Source organism: Oryctolagus cuniculus, chromosome 12 (genome assembly GCF_051225735.1).
Source record: "Oryctolagus cuniculus isolate XC-2025 breed Fujian yellow rabbit chromosome 12, ASM5122573v1, whole genome shotgun sequence".
Taxonomy (NCBI): Eukaryota; Metazoa; Chordata; class Mammalia; order Lagomorpha; family Leporidae; genus Oryctolagus; species Oryctolagus cuniculus.
The window spans coordinates 85,711,730-85,729,843 of NC_142878.1; the positions used below are offsets into that span (position 1 = coordinate 85,711,730).

General features: G+C 43.5%; 1 protein-coding gene and 1 non-coding gene across 43 annotated transcripts in view; one reads left to right on the forward strand and one right to left on the reverse strand.

The window, feature by feature from the left end:
- TLN2 (talin 2) overlaps positions 1-18,114 on the forward strand; it is a 479,276-nt gene that overhangs the window by 205,962 nt on the left and 255,200 nt on the right. Inside the window, exon 4 of one of the 42 annotated variants that reach the window (XM_089310507.1) lies at positions 2,774-2,893. The exons of the other annotated variants lie outside the window; for them this stretch is intronic. The gene's annotated coding sequence lies outside the window, so the exon portion shown is untranslated. The remainder of the gene's footprint in view (positions 1-2,773; positions 2,894-18,114) is intronic. 42 annotated transcript variants of the gene reach the window in all.
- On the reverse strand, positions 12,770-12,872 carry LOC127483887 (U6 spliceosomal RNA). Its single transcript, XR_007910679.2, has one exon. It is a non-coding gene; the product is annotated as a U6 spliceosomal RNA (small nuclear RNA).

Here is an 18,114-nt window from a genome sequence, read left to right on the forward strand (position 1 = left end):
GTGTTTTTAGCTAATTATGTTCATCAGTTAATTTCTTTCAAAGTTAAAAGGCCGAGGAGAACTCCAGATTTGAGGCTTTTCTGCCTAAGAATTGACTGGGTATCATGAGCTCAACACCTCTGGAATACTTGCCAGCATTTTAATATTCTACTGTAGAATGTGAGCCTTTAAAAGTCATTCTTTGTAGGCTGTGAAATACCATATTTTGAAGTCCTAAATGGGTTATCAAAGACATCCTGTTCTCTTTATGAGAAATCAGAATTGGACAACTTTGCAAATCCATAAAATAACTAGTACCTTTTGGGAATTTAAACATGACTTTACTGAGAGTAAAATAAACATACTGCAAGGCCAGCTGTAGTGTTGTTAGCATACTGCTGTAAAGCCTGGTAAAAGGTGAGAAAAAATCCTACCAGTATGTTTTAAACAATGGTTATATGCAGGGCCTTTTATTTAAATTTGTCAGAGTTTTACATGCAAATGAGTGAGAGTAGAAATATCTATTTGGAATCACAAAAGACAAACTTGAGCAAAAAAAGAGGAAGCTGGAAGCATCACAGGCTGTGTGCCTTCAAAAATATATACAGAGTTGTCCATGTTTGAACAGCATGATGTTGGCATAGAAACAGACATCTCGACCAATGGAGTGGAATAGAGAGCTTAGATGTAAATCTGTATTCTTAGTCATTTGATTTTAACAAGGCAGAGAACATCCAATGGGGAAAGACCTGTTTCTTCATTAAATGGTTCTGGGACAACTGTACTTCCACATGCAGGAAAAAAGAATGAAATCAGATCCTGTCTCACACCATGTTATAAAACAACCCAAAATGGATTAAAGACTTAAATATAAGACCCAGAAATCGTTAGACTGTTAGAAAAAAGAGACATCGGGGAACTCTCCATGACACTGATCTGGACAGCAGATTTTTAGACAGGAACTCCAAGAAATATGCAAAAATAGACAAATGGGACTATATTAAACTAAAAATCGTCTACATAGGCAAGAAAACAGTTAGTGAAAAGACAATCTATGGAATAGGAGAAAATATTTGTAAACCATGTCTGTTAAGGGGTTAATATGTAAAATGCACAGGAAACTCAATCATAAGAAATCAAACAATTGGATTAAAAAGTATATAAATGGTTATTTCTCAGAAGATGTTATACAAATGGCCAACAAGTATATGAAAAAGAAGTCAAAATCACTAGTCATCAGAGAAATGCAAATTAAAACCATACTGTGATATCATCTCATACCTGTTAAACTGGCTACTATCATAAAGAAGAAGATGATCAATATTGGAGGAGATGTAGAGAAAAGGAACCCTTGGAAACTGTTGGTGGGAATGTACAGCCATTATAGAAAGCAGTATGGTGTTTCTTCAAAAAATATAATTATCCCAACATCCCCACTGTCTAAAGTAAAGGAAGTTATTACATCAACGCGATATCTACACTCATATGTCATTGCAGCCTTATTCATTGTAGACAAAAGAAATAATCAGCTTAGTATGTATCAACAGATGAGCGAATAAAGAAAAAAAGGGACATGTACATGCAGTGGAATACTATTGAGCCTTTAGGAAGGAACTCTTGCCATTGGGACCAACAATGGGTAAGTCTGGGGAATGTTATTCAAATGTTAAATGAAATAATCTGGGCAAAGAAAGAGAAAGACTGCATGTTTTCACTTGTATGTAGAGTCTAAGAAAGTTGAACCCACGGAAGTAGAGGTGTAGAGCAATGGCTTCCAGAACTTGGAGAACTGCTAGTTGAAGGAGTGAATTCAAAAGATCTTTTGTGTAGCACGTGGAGTACAGTTAATAAGGACATATTACAGGGGCCAGTGCCATGGTGCACTAGATTAATCCTCCCCCTGTGGCGCTGGCATCCCATATAGGCACCGGTTCTAGTCCCAGTTGCTCCTCTTCCAGTCCAGCTCTCTATTGTGGCCCGGGAGGGCAGTGGAGGATGGCCCAAGTGCTTGGGCGCCCGCACCCGCGTGGGAGACCAGGAGGAAGCACTTGGCTCCTGGTTTTGGATCGATGTAGCTCCGGCTGTTGCGGCCATTTGAGCGGTGAACCAACGGAAGAAAGACCTTTCTCTCTGTCTGTCTCTCTCACGGTCTGTAACTCTACCTGTCAAATAAATAAATAAATAAATCTTAAAAAAATGATGTATTGCATTATTGAAAATTCACAAAGGTAGATTTCAAATTATTTTTACTCAACATGCATGTTATTTAGCTTTATTAGCCATTCCACAAAAATAGCAGCTATATCTCAAAACAGCTTATGGTATATGATCAATATATGCAGTAGTTATTTGTGAATTAAAAAATTAAATTTTAATTCAAGGTATTGTGTGCACATGCTTAAAAATAGGAAATATTACAGAAAAGTTTGTGAAAAGCAACATTTTTTTGTAGGATGTTTTTTCTTTTTGGGTGGGGATTTCTGCATGTATGAATATTATGCTTGCAACACTGTTTGCCACTTGATCACTTCCTTGGTGTGCTGATGTGAATACTGATGCTCTCATTGTTAAGATCTCCATGCACTTTCCTCCCTGTGGCTGGTTCGTGTGTCTAGGCCTTCCATTCCTTGCTCTGTACCCTCAGATGACATCAGCAACCTCTGTTGCATGTTCTACTTAGACACAACATTTCTGATCTAATAGCAACATTCCCCCATTCTAACTTCTCAATTTTGGGCAGCTGTACCTTGAATTTCATATTCTTTTTTTTTTTTTTTTTTTTTTTTTTTGACAGGCAGAGTGGACAGTGAGAGAGACAGAGAGAGAAAGGTCTTCCTTTGCCGCTGGTTCACCCTCCAATGGCCGCCGCTGCAGCCGGCGCACCGCGCTGATCCTGGCAGGAGCCAGGAGCCAGGTGCTTTTCCTGGTCTCCCATGGGGTGCAGGGCCCAAGCACCTGGGCCATCCTCCACTGCACTCCCTGGCCATAGCAGAGAGCTGGCCTGGAAGAGGGGCAACCGGGACAGAATCCGGCGCCCCAACCGGGACTAGAACCCGGTGTGCCGGCGCCGCAAGGTGGAGGATTAGCCTATTGAGCCACGGCGCCGGCTCTGAATTTCATATTCTTAAAAGTTGGTAGTAATGCATAATCTGTTCTTGAATCCCAGGAAAGTCTTCTATGAGGTAATTCATCTATACATTCTGAGTGCTCAAAGCCAATGAGCAGTGTTTACTCCATTATTCTTTTTTTTTTTTTTAAGATTTATTTATTTTATTTGAAAGGCAGAGTTACACAGAGAGAGAAGGAGAGGCAGAGTTACACAGAGAGAGAAGGGGAGAGAGAGAGAGAGAGTCTTCCATATGATGGTTCACTCCCCAATTGGCCATAACGGCTGGAGCTACGCCGTTCCGAAACCAGGAGCCAGGAGCTTCTTCTGGGTCTCCCACGTGGGTGCAGGGGCCCAAGGGCTTGGGCCTTCTTCCACTGCTTTACCAGGCCATAGCAGAGAGCTGGATCAGAAGAGGAGCAGCCGAGTCTTGAACTGGCGCCCATATGGGATGCTGGCATTGCAGATGGAGGCTTAACCTACTATGCTGCAGCACGGACCTCTACTCCATTATTCTGAAGCACATGCTGCTCACATTGGTACCTTGTTGGGTAGTAGGATTCTCATTCATCTCCCTTGAGTCTGATGTCTTCACAGTTTTGCACCTCAGTGGAGTTTGGTCCTGGGCTGTGTAATGACATTTCAGTCCGTGATAGCCACATAGGTAGCAGTGATTTTACAAGATTGTAATAAAGCTGAAAAAATGCTGCTTCTGCTAGTGTCACAGGTGTCCTAACAGTGCAACACCTTTGTCAACAGAATAGAACAGATATCATCACAGCATCATGTTTGTGGTGATGCGTGTGTAAGAAGACCTAGTTGGCTGTCAGTCTTATGAAAGTGTAGCACACAAAATGCTGTTCAGTACACATTGCTTGATAGGGATAATAAATGACTTTGTCACTGGATTTTGTATTTGCTATACCATACTTTTTTGTTGTTATTTTAGAGCTTTCTTCTATTTACAAAAAAAAAAAAGTTTCACTCTAAAACCATGTGCCAGGTATGTCAGTGGCATTGGCCTCATACTTTTCATGTTTACTTGATTGCATTGTACTATCTCAGTTTGTTAAGTACTCTATGATGTCCACACTTGATGGAACAACACATTTCTCAAAATGTGCCGTCTCAGTAAGTGGCATGACTCTGCGTTTAGATGGATTCTCCCTTTCCCCATGCACCAGCTATCTTGAGTCTAGCCTTGGGTTTATTCCAAGCTCTTAGTCCTCCCATTGCTCCTCCTAGGAACCCAATTTTTGGAAACCTCACTCCCACAGCCCTCATCCTTGGTCAGGACAGGTCAATCTTTTGGCATGTGGCCTATCTCCAAGTTAGTGGTAGAGGGTAATAAAGACAAGACTACAGATGGAAAAACAGCTTGGGCTCTGGAGTCTTTGAAGAGATAGTAGCTTGATCTGTACAGTTTGTCACCATTTATTGATGACTTGATGGGGTAGACACTGTGGTCCTTGGGAACTGGTGTGTCTTGATGGCCTCCCACCAGCCCTGTAGAACCATGTGATGATGACATTTCACACCAAGCAGTTGCACTCTTGGTGGGTACTTTCCAGGACCAACTCTGAGAAATACTGTTTAATGCCTTGGGCAAGCTGAGGCATGGTGGTCCACCATGGTTTCTTAGCTTGGGAAAAACTCTCTTATCTTACATTCTGTAAATCTCTTCTGTGTTCAACCCAGAATAGCATTGTTGCTATAGGGAAGAATCAACTCTGCCTAATTTAGGTCTCATCATTGTGATGAGTGTGGCCAGGAGGTCATTATAAAGAATTCTGCCATGCTGGGACATAGAAATATTTTCTCTATTTAATGCTCCCTGGGTGAATTTGAAGTGGGAAATGGAGCTTCATGCTGAACACTGCTTTAAGTAGGAAAATGTAATTTATGAGTGATTGTTATCATATTGAATGTCTTCTTTTAGTCTCAAATGTATATCTATATGTCCACGTGAGAGAGAGAAAGAACACAGAGTACATTTGATTATTTTAACACATGGTGTGTTTTTGTGGGTACTTTGGAAAAAAGGTTGGAAAGATAATCGAGTTTTGTTTTTAATGCTTCCATTTTCTCCTGAATTCAGTGTCTGAACATAGCTTCTGTATAACTGTGTTTGGTAGATTTCCTGCTTTGATGGAAACCAGATGGATGGCAGGCACCTTGGGATGCTGGTCCCTTCCTGTGTTAGTGTTGTCCCCTCTGCACTCCAGGATCCCAGCCCTCCCCACTAAGCATATCCCAGGCAAAGCCTTGATGATGCAACCTGGAGTCTCCCAAACATGCTCCAAGAAGTTGTTCTTCTGCTTTCAAGCTGAGTAGCACATTAAGGAGTAGGTGGCTATAGATGGACTTCTTCCTTCTTACCTTTCTTTTAGGTCAAGGTGCTGACAAGGCATGTTCTGCCCCAGTGCAGACAGTGCTTATTTTCCAAACTTGCTGTTATATTTATGCCCCCAAATAGATGTTGGAAAAGTCTTTAGAGCAGACCCCATTTATTTATGAATGAGATCTTCAGCCTTAGTGAAGCCCAGTCTTGAGGAATAGAAAGCAGTCGGTATTTACCTTGTTGCTGTGATGACCTGTGGTGATGGTCTACCATTTAACTGAGTAGTGGTCAACAGGCCACGGTTGTTTTACTCTCATCTTGCAACAGTCTAATTCCAACTAGAATTTTTTTTATTTTAATTTTAATTGCTTGATATTGGTGATAGGATAGGATGTTGAGCAAATAGAACTGTTGCCTATATGAGACATTTTAGCCTATATTATACAATCATATATTTGTCTTCATAGTTGTATATGTCCAATAAAACTTGGAAGAAATTGTTGTAAGGAGACAAATCTGTTTGAACAACTTTTTTTTTCTTTATAAAGATAGAGTGACAGAGAAGGAGAAACAGGGAGAGCCGGATCTTCCATCCGCTGGCTCATTCCCCAAATGGTACAAACAGGGCTGGATCAGGCTGAAACCAAGAGACTCCATCCAGGTCTCCTCTGTGGGTGACAGGAGCCCATGCACATGGACCATACACTACTGCTCTCCCAGGTATGTTAGCAGGGAGTTAGATCCAAAATGGAGCAACAAGGGCTCAAACCAGTACTATTGAAATGGGATAGCCACATCATAAATGGTGGCTTTACCACTACACCCCAGCATTGGCCCCTATTTGGATAGCTATAATCTAGCACAGACTCTCAACCCTTCATCAAGAGAAGGAAATAAAAGAAGTTTCAAAAAGTCCTTGTTATTCCCTGGTCCTATGTGTCCCCTGATCTCATATTATTCAACTCATTGACCTCTATGGGATAATGGACAACTCAGTCTCTCCACAGGAGGACTTGTGACCACAGACACCTGGATTGTCTGGGATTCTTGGTGCCTTTGGAAAGTGTGAGGCAGACACAAGGGACATACTGTATAAACCTGAAAGTGAGTCCCTTGTTCTCTCTTTTGGCCACTCTTCTTGGAAGTTTGGATTTAGAGGAAGCAGATTCAATATCCTAAACAGAGAAGGAAATACAAATTGGCAGGGCATGGCTGATAGATTGACTTGGGTTTTCCAAAACATTGCAGTGCACAGGAGTCTGTGGCAAGTGACCGATGCACAGAGAGTTCAGAGGAAGAGGAAAGGATCTTCCTAGGAGGATCTGGTAGATTTCAAGACCAAGTAGAATTTCTTGGTTCGTTGATGTGAGTTTTTGCTGCTTACAGACAAAAAAGAGACTGCAAACCACAGTCATTTGGACTAGGTAGAAGTTTATTTTTCTCTTATCTATATTGATGTTCTTGATGTGGGCTTCTTAGGGCTGTGGGACAGCTCATGGAGGTCGGGCAAAGACCTGTGCTTCTTCCAGCATGAGTAAGAATTCACTGTGATGCAATCCAGCCTCGCCTGGGGCTGAACTTCCAAATTCAAAGGCAAAAATGCTCACAGATGTCATTGTCCATGAACATCCCTGAGGAAGGGTACATAGTACAAGCCAGTATTCTCTCTCCTCATCAGTCCAAGGCCAGCAGGTGTTTCTTCTGGCTTTGGGATAGATTGCTGCTAAGTAGTTGGCATCCGGTATTTAAGGACCATGTTGTAAACAATGTACTCACTCTTGATGTCAAGGTAGGACCCCAAGAGGAGTTAGCAACTGTGCCAGCCCAGAGGCCTGTAAATTCTGTGTTTCCTCCCAAGGTTGCTGTGGGGCTCACACACTTACTGAATGGAAAGGTGTCAGATTTATTTAGGTATACTCTTTTTTATTATGGAAACTTTCAAAGATGTTCAAAAGTGAAGAGAAACATGTAGCGAACCACACCACAGGCTCCTTCCCAGGTTCCATGCTGACTGATTCTTCACCATTCTTGCTTTTTTCCCATCATTCTTGTTTCATGTATACACTTTGCTCTCCCCACCCATAATATTTGCAAACATGTTTGTTACTATTTCTTCTGCTGATATTTTAATATATATGTCCACGCTTTTTTCTTCTACAATTTTTTAAACATTTTACTACATTCATTTCAAATGTAAACATTATATGCATATATGCTATTTTTTGAAAACATACTACTACCACAGAGTGAGGGATTCATGACAATGATCATATCGTAGGGCAAGAAGACTGTATTGTCATTTAAATGATATGCTTGATATAAATACCCAGTAATTTTAAATTTATTTATTTATGTGAAAGACAAAGAGAGAAAGCTCCCATTTGTTTTTATTCTGCAAATGCCTGTGCCAGCTGGAGCTGGGCCAGGCCAAAGCCAGGAGCCAAATAATCAGTCCCAGTGTCTCACAGGAGTGTCTGGGATCCAGCTGCTTGAGCCATCACGGCTGCTTCCCCCGGTGCATATTAGAAGGAAACTGGAATCAGGAGCAGAGCTGAGACTTAGCTCAGGTGCTCCAGTATGGGTTGCAGGCATCCAAACAGTCGCTTCTTAACCACTATACCAAATGCTTCCCCTCCTTAATATCATGAAATATCAAGGTCATGTTCAAATTATCTGTTGTCTAATTATTTTTAAATTGTCTTTGAATCAAGATCTAGATAAGGTTTATTCAATGCAATTAGTTGATATCTCTCTGTCTCCTTTTAATCTAATTAGGTTTTCCTTCCATCTCTCTCCCTCCCCCTGTGATTTGTTTGTTGAAATGGGGTAGTTTGTTATCTGAGCAGAGATTGCCAAACAAGGATGATTCTCTTTCCCCACCTAGGGGCACTGGCAGCATGGAGACAGATTGGGTTGTCACAACTCGGTTGCTCCTGCCATGTAGTGAGTAGAGGCCCTGGGCACTGATAACATCCTACAAGGTGCAGCACCCCCACACCTCACTTAGATACACAGAACAAGAAGTTACCCGGCCCAAAATGTCAGTAGAGCCGAGCTGAGAAACCCTGCTGTCACGTCTCCCACAGTCTGTGTATTGGTGACTGCTTCCCCATTGTGCCATGTAACTCATTTCTTTGTTCTTCATATTTTCTGTGTCTCAAGGTTTGGTCAGCTTTGAATCTGTGAAGTAATTGTGTGTGTGTGTGTGTGTGTGTGTGTGTAGACTACATTGTAGGCAAACTATGTATTTTCACTAAGAAATACTTAATGATTACTTAATGATTAATCATTGATCATCATTGCCCATATCATTCAATTCATTACTGATTGTAAGATAGGGATACTCCAATTCTACCATTTCTTCCTTTCTCATATATGAGAATTCTCTGCAAAGAGGAGCTTTTTTCATTAAACTTTATTTCAAGTATTATTTTTTGAAGATTTGTGTATTTATTTGAAAAGAATAGTTATAGATGGAGGAGGAGAAGAAGGAGGAGAGGGAGATATCTTTAATCCACTGGTTCTCTCCCCAGATGACTACAATAGTCAGGGATACTTCTAAGTAATCTACAATTAATTTTTTGAATTCCATTTCAGGCATTTCTTCAATCTCTTCATCTTCACATTCTAGTATTGAAGTGTTTCACTGAAGGCATCATGTTGTCTTCCTTATTCTTGTTTCTTGAATTGCTGCATTTATTATGAGTCATTTGTGGAAATACTTTTTTCCCCCCTATGATGGGTTTTATCTTTAGACTGTGCCTCTGTGAATTAGTGGAGTCTCTGTTCTTTCATTGAATACCCAGAGGTGTGTGCTGGATGTAGCCAGGGAGCTCTGTTCAGTGCTCCAGGGTGAGGGGGTGTCCAAGGTGACACCAAGGTTGGATATGGTAAATATTTTTTTTTAATTTTTTATTTTGTAAATATAAATTTTCAAAGTACAGTTAATGGATTACAATGGCTCCCCCCCATAATTTCCCTCCCACTCACACCCCTCCCATCTCCCACTCCCTCTCCCATTCCATTCACATCAAGATTCATTTTCAATTATCTTTATATACAGAAGATCAATTCAGTATATATTAAGTAAAGATTTCATCAGTTTGCACCCACACAGAAACACAAAGTGTAAAATACTGTTTGAGTACTAGTTATAGCATTACTTCACATTGGACAACACACTAAGGACAGATCCCACATGAGAAGTAAGTACATAGTGATTCCTGTTGTTGACTTAACAGTTTGACACTCTTGTTTATGGCGTCAGTAATCTCCCTAGGCTCTAGTCATGAGTTGCCAAGGCTATGGAAGCCTTTTGAGTTCGCCAACTTCAATCTTATCCCGACAGGGTCATAGTCAAAGTGGAAGTTCTCTCCTCCCTTCAGAGAAAGGTACCTCCTTCTTTGATGGCCTCGTTCTTTCCACTGGGATCTCACTCACAGAGATCTTCCATTTAGGTCTTCTTCTTTTTTTTTTTTTCCTCAGGTGTCTTGGCTTTCCATGCCTAAAATACTCTCATGGGCTCTTCAGCCATATTCTAATGCCTTAAGGGCTGATTCTGAGGCCAGAGTGCTATTTAGGACATCTGCCATTCTATGAGTCTACTGTGTATCCCGCTTCCCATGATGGATCGTTCTCTCCCTTTTTGATTCTATCAGCTAGTATTAGCGACACTAGACTTAAAGACGGGAGTTTTGTTCTTCTCTGTTGGCATAATCTTGCACTCACCTCTCCTCCAAAGAGACCAACGCCTGGGCACTAGCCCCAAAGCGTACAATATTCACCTGCATTGCCACAAGAACTGCACATAGGATCTGTGCAGTCCTCGGTGTGAGCAGTAATGACTCTCACCAGCCAGTCAGGGAGCCCTGAGCATGTGGAGCTGCCCGCAGTGACTGATCAGAGACCAAGCCACACCCTGCACCCTCCTATGCAGCCACAGTGTTTTCACAGTCCATCCCAGTGCACAAGGCTCCCATAGAGGTGTGCCCAACCCCCTGTCAATTCTCCCAGCCAGACTCAGGCGTCTCCTCTCAGGTGGTTGCTGGGCGCATGGACACAAGCTGCTGCAGCTGTTACATATGTCCAAAATGGTGCCTACCTTCTCTCAGCTAGTTACAGGATGCTGGTACCAGGTGGTCGGGGAGAGAGAAGTGTGGCCGCCCACCTTTTCCCTCTGGGTTGGCAGGTACACTGTCCCCTACTGAGCTCCAGGCTGGACTCATGCCAGGCTCTTTCCACAGCTTTATTGCCAGTGGCTTGGTCTGCTATGGTCTGGTCTCACTTCACTCTCCAAAGCTGCTGCTGAGGCTCTCAGCTGCTGGGGTCCTGTGTTGTATGCAACCCACACCCTCCATGTAGCTCCAGTTTCTAATTTGTGTGGAGTTTCCTCTGCAGTTTTCTCCCTAACTCTTCCCTGAGCACTTTTTTTTTTTTTTTTAACTATCTTCCCCCTTGCAATCTACATCGCTGTATTTACCTTTCTATAGTTTCTGGTTTGTAATATGTCACAGGGTTGTCTTATTCCATGCTTGGATTTGCTGCTACTTCAAGGAGCCCTGGTTCCTTTGGTATTTTGAAGATGTAATATCAAACCAGGTGTGAATTTACCATTTTTCTTGATCTTTTCATTGGGCAGAACTAGAACTATGGTGTGTGTGTGTTTTGCCAGGGGCATGAATGTGTACATGCATGTGCATAAAGATAAAATAGAGTATTCATTCCTAAAGATACTTGCAAGTGAAATTCAGATTTAAGGGATTTTTAGCATCACCAATCAAAAAGTCTTATCTATAAAATAAAGCTCATGCAGAAGCATCTTAGTCCCTTTGGGCTGCTAGAACAAAAATGCTATAGACTGAGCAGCTTATAAGCAACAAAAATGCATTGCTCACAGTTCTGGAAGCTTGCAAGTCCAAGATTAAGGTCCCAGCAGATTTGGTACTGTTTGAGGCCTGCTTCCTGCATGATAGGTGGTGCCTTCTCATGGTGTCTTTCCTATGGAAAAAGGCAAGGGATATCTTTGGGGCACTGATGCCATATGAGTGGTGGTGCCTAATCACCTTTCAAAGGCCCTGCCCCCACAGAGGTCACACCACACCGGGGGGTGGGGGGGTATTGTTCAGCCTGTCTGCATTTCAGGAGGTACCAGGCATTTAGTCCATAGCAGAAAGTGTTTACTTTTACTCTGTAGATAGCAACTGGAGAAGTTACTGGCATTTTGATCCTTGTAGTTTTGTTTTTGTTTTTGTTTTTTAAATGAAGAAGCAAATATATGCATGCTTTGGTCTTTGTAGCTTCCCTCCTTCTCAAGCAACAGCATGCTGTAAGTGCCCGCTTGGCTTTGGTTTCTCCACTTCGTCTGTCCTGGTTCTGACTACACAGCGGTGTGTAGAGATAGTCCTCAGTGTTTCACGTAGCTGCATTGCCCTCCTTTGTGTTGATTTGCTTTCAACTTTGCAACACAGACCCTGCTGGTGGGTGTTGGGCTGGTTTCTACCTCTTGCTATGACATAGAGTTCTGTGGAAAGGAGCTTGTACTATCACTTTTCTTCTAGGACCTGATAAAAGTCAAACAGCTTTAGGATGTGACTCCTCCTGTGAGGATGCAAGGAAGATGTCCATAGGCCTTTGGGACTGAAGAGAACCTTGGAGCAAGAAAGAGAGTAATGTTTGGGAGAAAACAAGAACATTTGGTGGAGGAGAATTAGGTCTTCAGATACAACCAGTTATGGCTTTTTAGGAAGGTTAGGTAGATCTACATTTTGATGACCTATTGTGCCGGGCCAAGCGCTATGGATTTTCTGCCATAGACCAGGAGTTGGCAAACCTTTCTACTAAAGGACCAGCTTGTGTAAATATTTTAGGCTACAATCTATGCAGCGTCTCAGTTCTGCTGTTGAAGCACAAAAAACAGCCATGCACACTTCATAAATGATTGTGGCTGTGTTCCAATAAAACCTGATTTATGGGCACTGAGATTTGAGTTTTGTATAATGTTCAGGCATCATAAATAGAATTCTTCAGGGTTTTTTCTTTATAAAATTTTTTAAAATGTAAAAACCATTCTCAGCTTGAGGGTCATAGCTGGCCAACCCCTGCTGTAGGCATTTGGGAACTGTAGAAAATTCTTGAGGATGGGAGGGGCTTGCTCAAGATTGTTGATTGTGTCTTCAGAGGAAGGAGCCCCAGTCCAGAAGGCTGTTGATGGTGTAGTTGGAAGGAGACTGTGGGTTTCTTCTCTTGTTTTGTTCCTTATTAGCTGTCATTGGAGAACTGCTGGGAGACATCAAGCTATTATATTATTTTATACTGAATTCACAGGTTGTTTTTTTTTTTTTTTCGAAAATACAGAACACTTTGCAAATTTGCATGTCATCTTTGCACAGTGGCCCTGCTGATCTTCCCTGTAACATCTCCATTTTAGTACATGTGCTGCCAAAGCAAGGGCAGAATTTACATGCATTTCTTAAAACTATGTTCTCCAAGTTTCCACAGATTATACACAGAGGGAGCCAAACTCATCAGCCCACATTGTATGGGCTTACGGCAAAATTGTCTCATTTTGTGCCTCCTTCCCCACTCCATTTTCTTCCCCTATCAAGAAACCCAGTACTGAACCCCATTTGAAGATAAACCTTGGGGCATGTATTTGGCCCAGTGGTGAAGTTGCAGGTTGGGACACTCTTTATTTCTTATGGGAGTACCTGGTTTGAGTACTGGCTCCTCTGTTTTGAATCTGGCTTCCTGCTAACATTTACACTGGGAGGCTTGGGATGATGGCTCAATGAGTCCCTGTCATGCACCTGAGAGACCTGAGTTGAGTTCTGGACTCCTGGCTTTGTCCTAGCCCCAGCACTGGCTGTTGTGGGCATTTGGGAAGTAAACCAGTGGATGGGATCTGTCTTTCTCTCACTCTCTCTGTCTTTCAAATAAGGTGAAAATGAATAAATTAAAGAATTTAAGAGCTCAGCTTTTTATAGCAGTTGTCTTGTATGGTTTTATGTCTTCCTACACTTGCAGGCTCACGATAGAGAAAATAGTACTTTGTTTGTAGGAGGAAAATCAAAGATGATGTAAATGAAAAAAGTACATTTTCATATAATGGAAATTATTAGAGCAACTTTTAAAATGTCACTGCAGATTAATGCAGACAAGAAGAAGCTGAATATATTAGAAAGTAGGTCAAGTTACTCATGTTTATGAATGAGGTGAATTACAGTATAGGTTTAAGTTTATAAAATTGGGCATTACTGTAGTTTATTTGAATTATCTTAGCCCAAATGGTATTATACCAAAATATAATTAAAATAAATTGAGTTTATTTTTTTGTCCTCTGTGGTTGAGTATCTTATATCTAATATTTCATAAATTTAATAAACTAGTAAAAAAAAAACGTGCTTCTTATTGTCGTTCACATTTCCTGTATTAGACACAGACTGGTCTCCAGGGAATTAAAGCTGGAGTAGATTTAATCCTGGGGGCTGGTGCTTCCAGAATCTCTGGAAGGTTTAGAGGATGTATCTGAGCTTGCAGGATGCTCCCAGTTCCCACAAGAGCCACTTCTTTTGAGAATCGAGAAAGGTGCTGCAGCCACTACCGTGGGAAGCTGTGGAATAGGAACCTAGTTCTTGAGTGGCTAGCTCAGTACTGCATGTATTCTATGAGTAGGTCTCCCTTCTGGTGGATGCTCTTGCACTCTTCTTTCTTCCTTGTGATTTGGTTGCAATCAAAGTCACCCAGGAGCTCATGTGATCCGTGGAGCCTGTAAGTCATGTTAGGTTTATAGCAGCAAAGTAGTCAGGGCAGTAGATAATGTGTAGCTCTCTTTCCTCTCGCTGCTACCAGTGAGCCAGTCCACAGTGTTTGCCACAGTCTCCAGATTCACAGAATGTCTTCGAGATGGGCACACTCCCAGCATCAAGCCATTGTGGGTAGAGCTCCAGAGTTTCCCTTCCTTAAATGCGTGTGATATGTTTTGATAGACCTGTTGAGTGATAATAATAAGTAGTGTTATATCAGTGTCACCAGTCACTAGTCGTATGGGTTGACAGTGCAACTGATGACATCCCAGGATGTACATTAACAGAAAGCTGGAATTGGGAGCAGAGCTGGGGCTCAAACCCAGGCACTCCAATATGGATTACAGGTGCCTAAACCAGTGACGTAACCAAATGCCTGCCTCTGCATTTTTTTCTTTTGGACAAGACAGTCATTCATGAGTATGGAAATGGAAATGGTCTTTTAACAAGAAAGTCATTGATTTTGAAATTGAACAGACATGGATTCAAGTCCTCACTCCACAACTTGGTACATTTGTGTAATTTGGCACGTGTTGACCTTCCTGTTCCTACTCCTTGTGTCTCAGATGGAGGTGGCACCTCCCCCCCATCATGTATGTAGTAAGATAATGCTGAGCACAGTGTAACATGCAGCAGGGACTGTGTGGCAGGCTGCCGCTGTCGGGATGGTGACACTGTCATCACTGGCTGACTTGCGTCTTCACTGTCAGCGCCTGCAGAGCTTTTTGCCCTTTTCCTTCCCTAGTTGTGCTCACTGTCTGGTTAGGCTGCTCGTGTGTCCCTTTACAGCAGCAACTTTCTTGTCCATGGTCCTGGCTGTCTTGGATGTGGCTTTCTGTTTGTGCTTGTGGGACTTCCTCCTGCCTTTCAAGTGCCCTTGGATTCCTGTGAGAATGTCTCTTTCCTCCAGGGAAAAATCCCTCTTAATGCTTAAAGCCTCAGAGCAGTCATGAGGTCAGAAAAGTCATGGTAGCTTTCTGTCATCCAGGCATCCAGAGCTCCTTCCGAGGCTTAAAAGGCTGCTGGCCACCCACTTGCGGCCTTGTGCCCCTTATCTTCTCAGTTAGGTCTCTGATTCCATCTCAGTGGTGGTTTTAAGCTAAAAAGACCCTACTTCTGTTGCCTTTGCATTTTTCCTTCTTGACTCTGTCCCCCCCTTTGACTTACCAGCAACTCCTAAGGCAAAGTGGTTAACAGTTGATGGGAGGATGTTGGTTCCTTGTCTTGCAAAGCCCCCACGATGGCTGTATCTTTGTAGACTTTTAGAGAAATCAAATGAATCGGAAACCCCAGCTTCAAAATCATCTTTGCATCCTCTCGTGTGCCAAGTAAACTGCTGGGGACAGTCCCTATTTGGTATTCATTTCTTTAGGTTCATTAGACCCTTTTGTGAAGCAGCTCTGACTCTCCCTCTTCCTGCTCTAGCAGGTGTATGTGTCCCTGAGTGATCATCCTTCCCTCTTTGGGAATTTACTATCAGCACCCCAAGGGCAGTGTGCCCAAAACATGAAGTCTAGTGACACTGAGTCATGCTGTGACATAACCACTTTCTGCTCTGCTGTGAGCAAGTGTGCTTCCCTTCTTCCTCTCTTATGGCTAACCTCAAAGACCTTGAACTTGAGCTGCTAATTATTTTGTGTAAATGCTCTCTGGCATCTTTGTTAAGCCTTTGCCAAGTTTCTGAGTTGTCTGCTTAATACTGCGAGATATCAGAAGGCTTCAGTCTGTGTGAAATAAGAGGTCGATCTGCCTTTCCCTCCTTCATCCACTTGACTTATTCGCTTGTCCAACATTTATTGAACATCTACAAAGTACCAGGATTTCTACTGAATGTGGGAAGCATTATTGTCAGTAAGGTAGAAATAGAATATATTTTAGTATAGCTGAGGCAGAGGGTTTAAGACAGAGTTGAGCTTAATAAGTAGCTCTTGTAATATCTAATATGGGATTTAGAAATGTTCCAAAGAGCAGGTAGCATCCACAAAATGATGTAAGCTGTGTGAGTTGTGACCACATGGAATTTGGGAAGAACACTGGCTGAGATGTGGACAGTGTGTTGAAGTGCAGTGTGAATGCAAGGGGGCGGGTTGCTGGGCGGGAACCTGCTGCATGGATGTGGACAGGTGATGATGAGATGATGATACCCCACCTTATTTAGGAATTAAAGTTGTCAGGACTTAGGTGATTGTGTGTGAGGGTGTGCGAGGGGGTGGTGTCAAAACTGGTGCTCCCATTGCTGGCTTGGGCCACTGAGTGGATGGTCGCATCCTTGACATTAGGAACCCATGAGGGGATTGAGTGGAGGAGGAAGAGGCCTGGAGAGAAGTGAGGAATGGACTTGGGAATGAGATGAGTTTTGTCGCTCCCCCTCTTCGTGGAGGAACGACACAGGACCCTGCGCTGTTCTTTCGTCTGCTCGGCCCTCCCCGGGTTTGCTGCTGGTTCTTCCCGGGTTGGCTACTATCCCTTCCACCTCCGTGGAAGGGCAGTTCCCCCTGGCCACATTCCCCACTTCCGCAGGGGAGTGGCACACCGCCGGCCGGCTCTCTGGGGGGGCTGCACAGGTGTTCCCCTTAGATGTTCCTCATAGATGTTCCTGGTGCATGCCGTCTCTCTCCTCCTTTATAGTCCTCCTCCGCCAATCCCAACTCGGCTGAGTACGCTGCTCTCCAATCAGGAGCAAGTCCTACAGTTAATTGGTTGAACTGGAGGCAGCTGTGCGGAAGCTGTTTACTTCTCTCCCAGCGCCATATTGTGGGAGAGCAGATGCATAGAATAAGTCCTAATTCGAGTAACTTAGTCTAGTCCGGATTGCTCCCCACAGATCCCCCTTTCTTTTTATTTTTTAGCGTTGATACGCGCCTGTCTTCGGTGTCCCGCGGCACACACTCTACTCTACTTGCTAGAGTTGCCACAGGCTCTTACAAGTCCTATCAATCAGGAAAACCGAATCCGGGTCCTCTCTTCGCCATTGTGAGGAGGTTTTTAGGCGCTGATGCATGCCTGTGTTCGGTGCCCTGCAGCGCATGCTCTGCTGTGCCCGCAGGGGCTTACAAAACCTATCAGGCAAACCGAATCCAAGCCTTCTCATTGCCTTATTGTGGGGGAGACTTATTAGTGTTGGTTCGTGCCTATCTTCGGTGACCTGCAGCTCATACTCTGGTCGAGCTTTGCTGGCGCTTACCGCCTTAAATCAGGCAGACCGAATCCAAGCCTCCTAATTGTTGCATTGTGGGGAAGCTTTACTGATGTTAATTCGTGCCTGTCTTCGGTGACCTGCGGCTAGCCGCCCAGGTGCTCATCGCCTCACTAATCGGGCAGACCGAATCCAAGCCTTCTAATTGGCATGTTGAGGGGAGGCCTTATTTTTCTCTATTTCTCTATCTCCGGGCATTCCTATTTCTCCCATTTTACTTCTATCTTCCAGCATTCCTATTTTTCTTTTACTTCACTTCCAAACTTCTGTTTCTCTTATCCCCGCAGCTTCCCGGCACCTCGCCCCGCCGGCGGGTTCCCGGCTCTGCGCCGCTTCAGCCCGCGCGCCTCTCTCATCTGCGCAGCTTCCTGGCTTTGCGCGGCTCGGCTTCGCGCGCTCCGTGGTCTCCACGCTTAACCCTTTCGCGTCTGAACCACGGCCTACGCCAGCGTTCCCTATCTATTCACGCCCCGTGCTCTCTCTGCACGCGGCGGCTTCCGCGAGTAACACAGCGTAGCTTGCGTCTCCACCACTAGCATTCAATCCAAGTTCCCCGGGCTAGCCTGGCGAATTCAACCCAGCGTACGTCTCCGCCCCACGATTTGGCTTCCCGTCCTTTGCTCCCCGGGCTAATCAGACGGATCCCAATCTGGCTTGCGTCTCAGCTTCTGGTTTTAACTTTTCGCCCCCT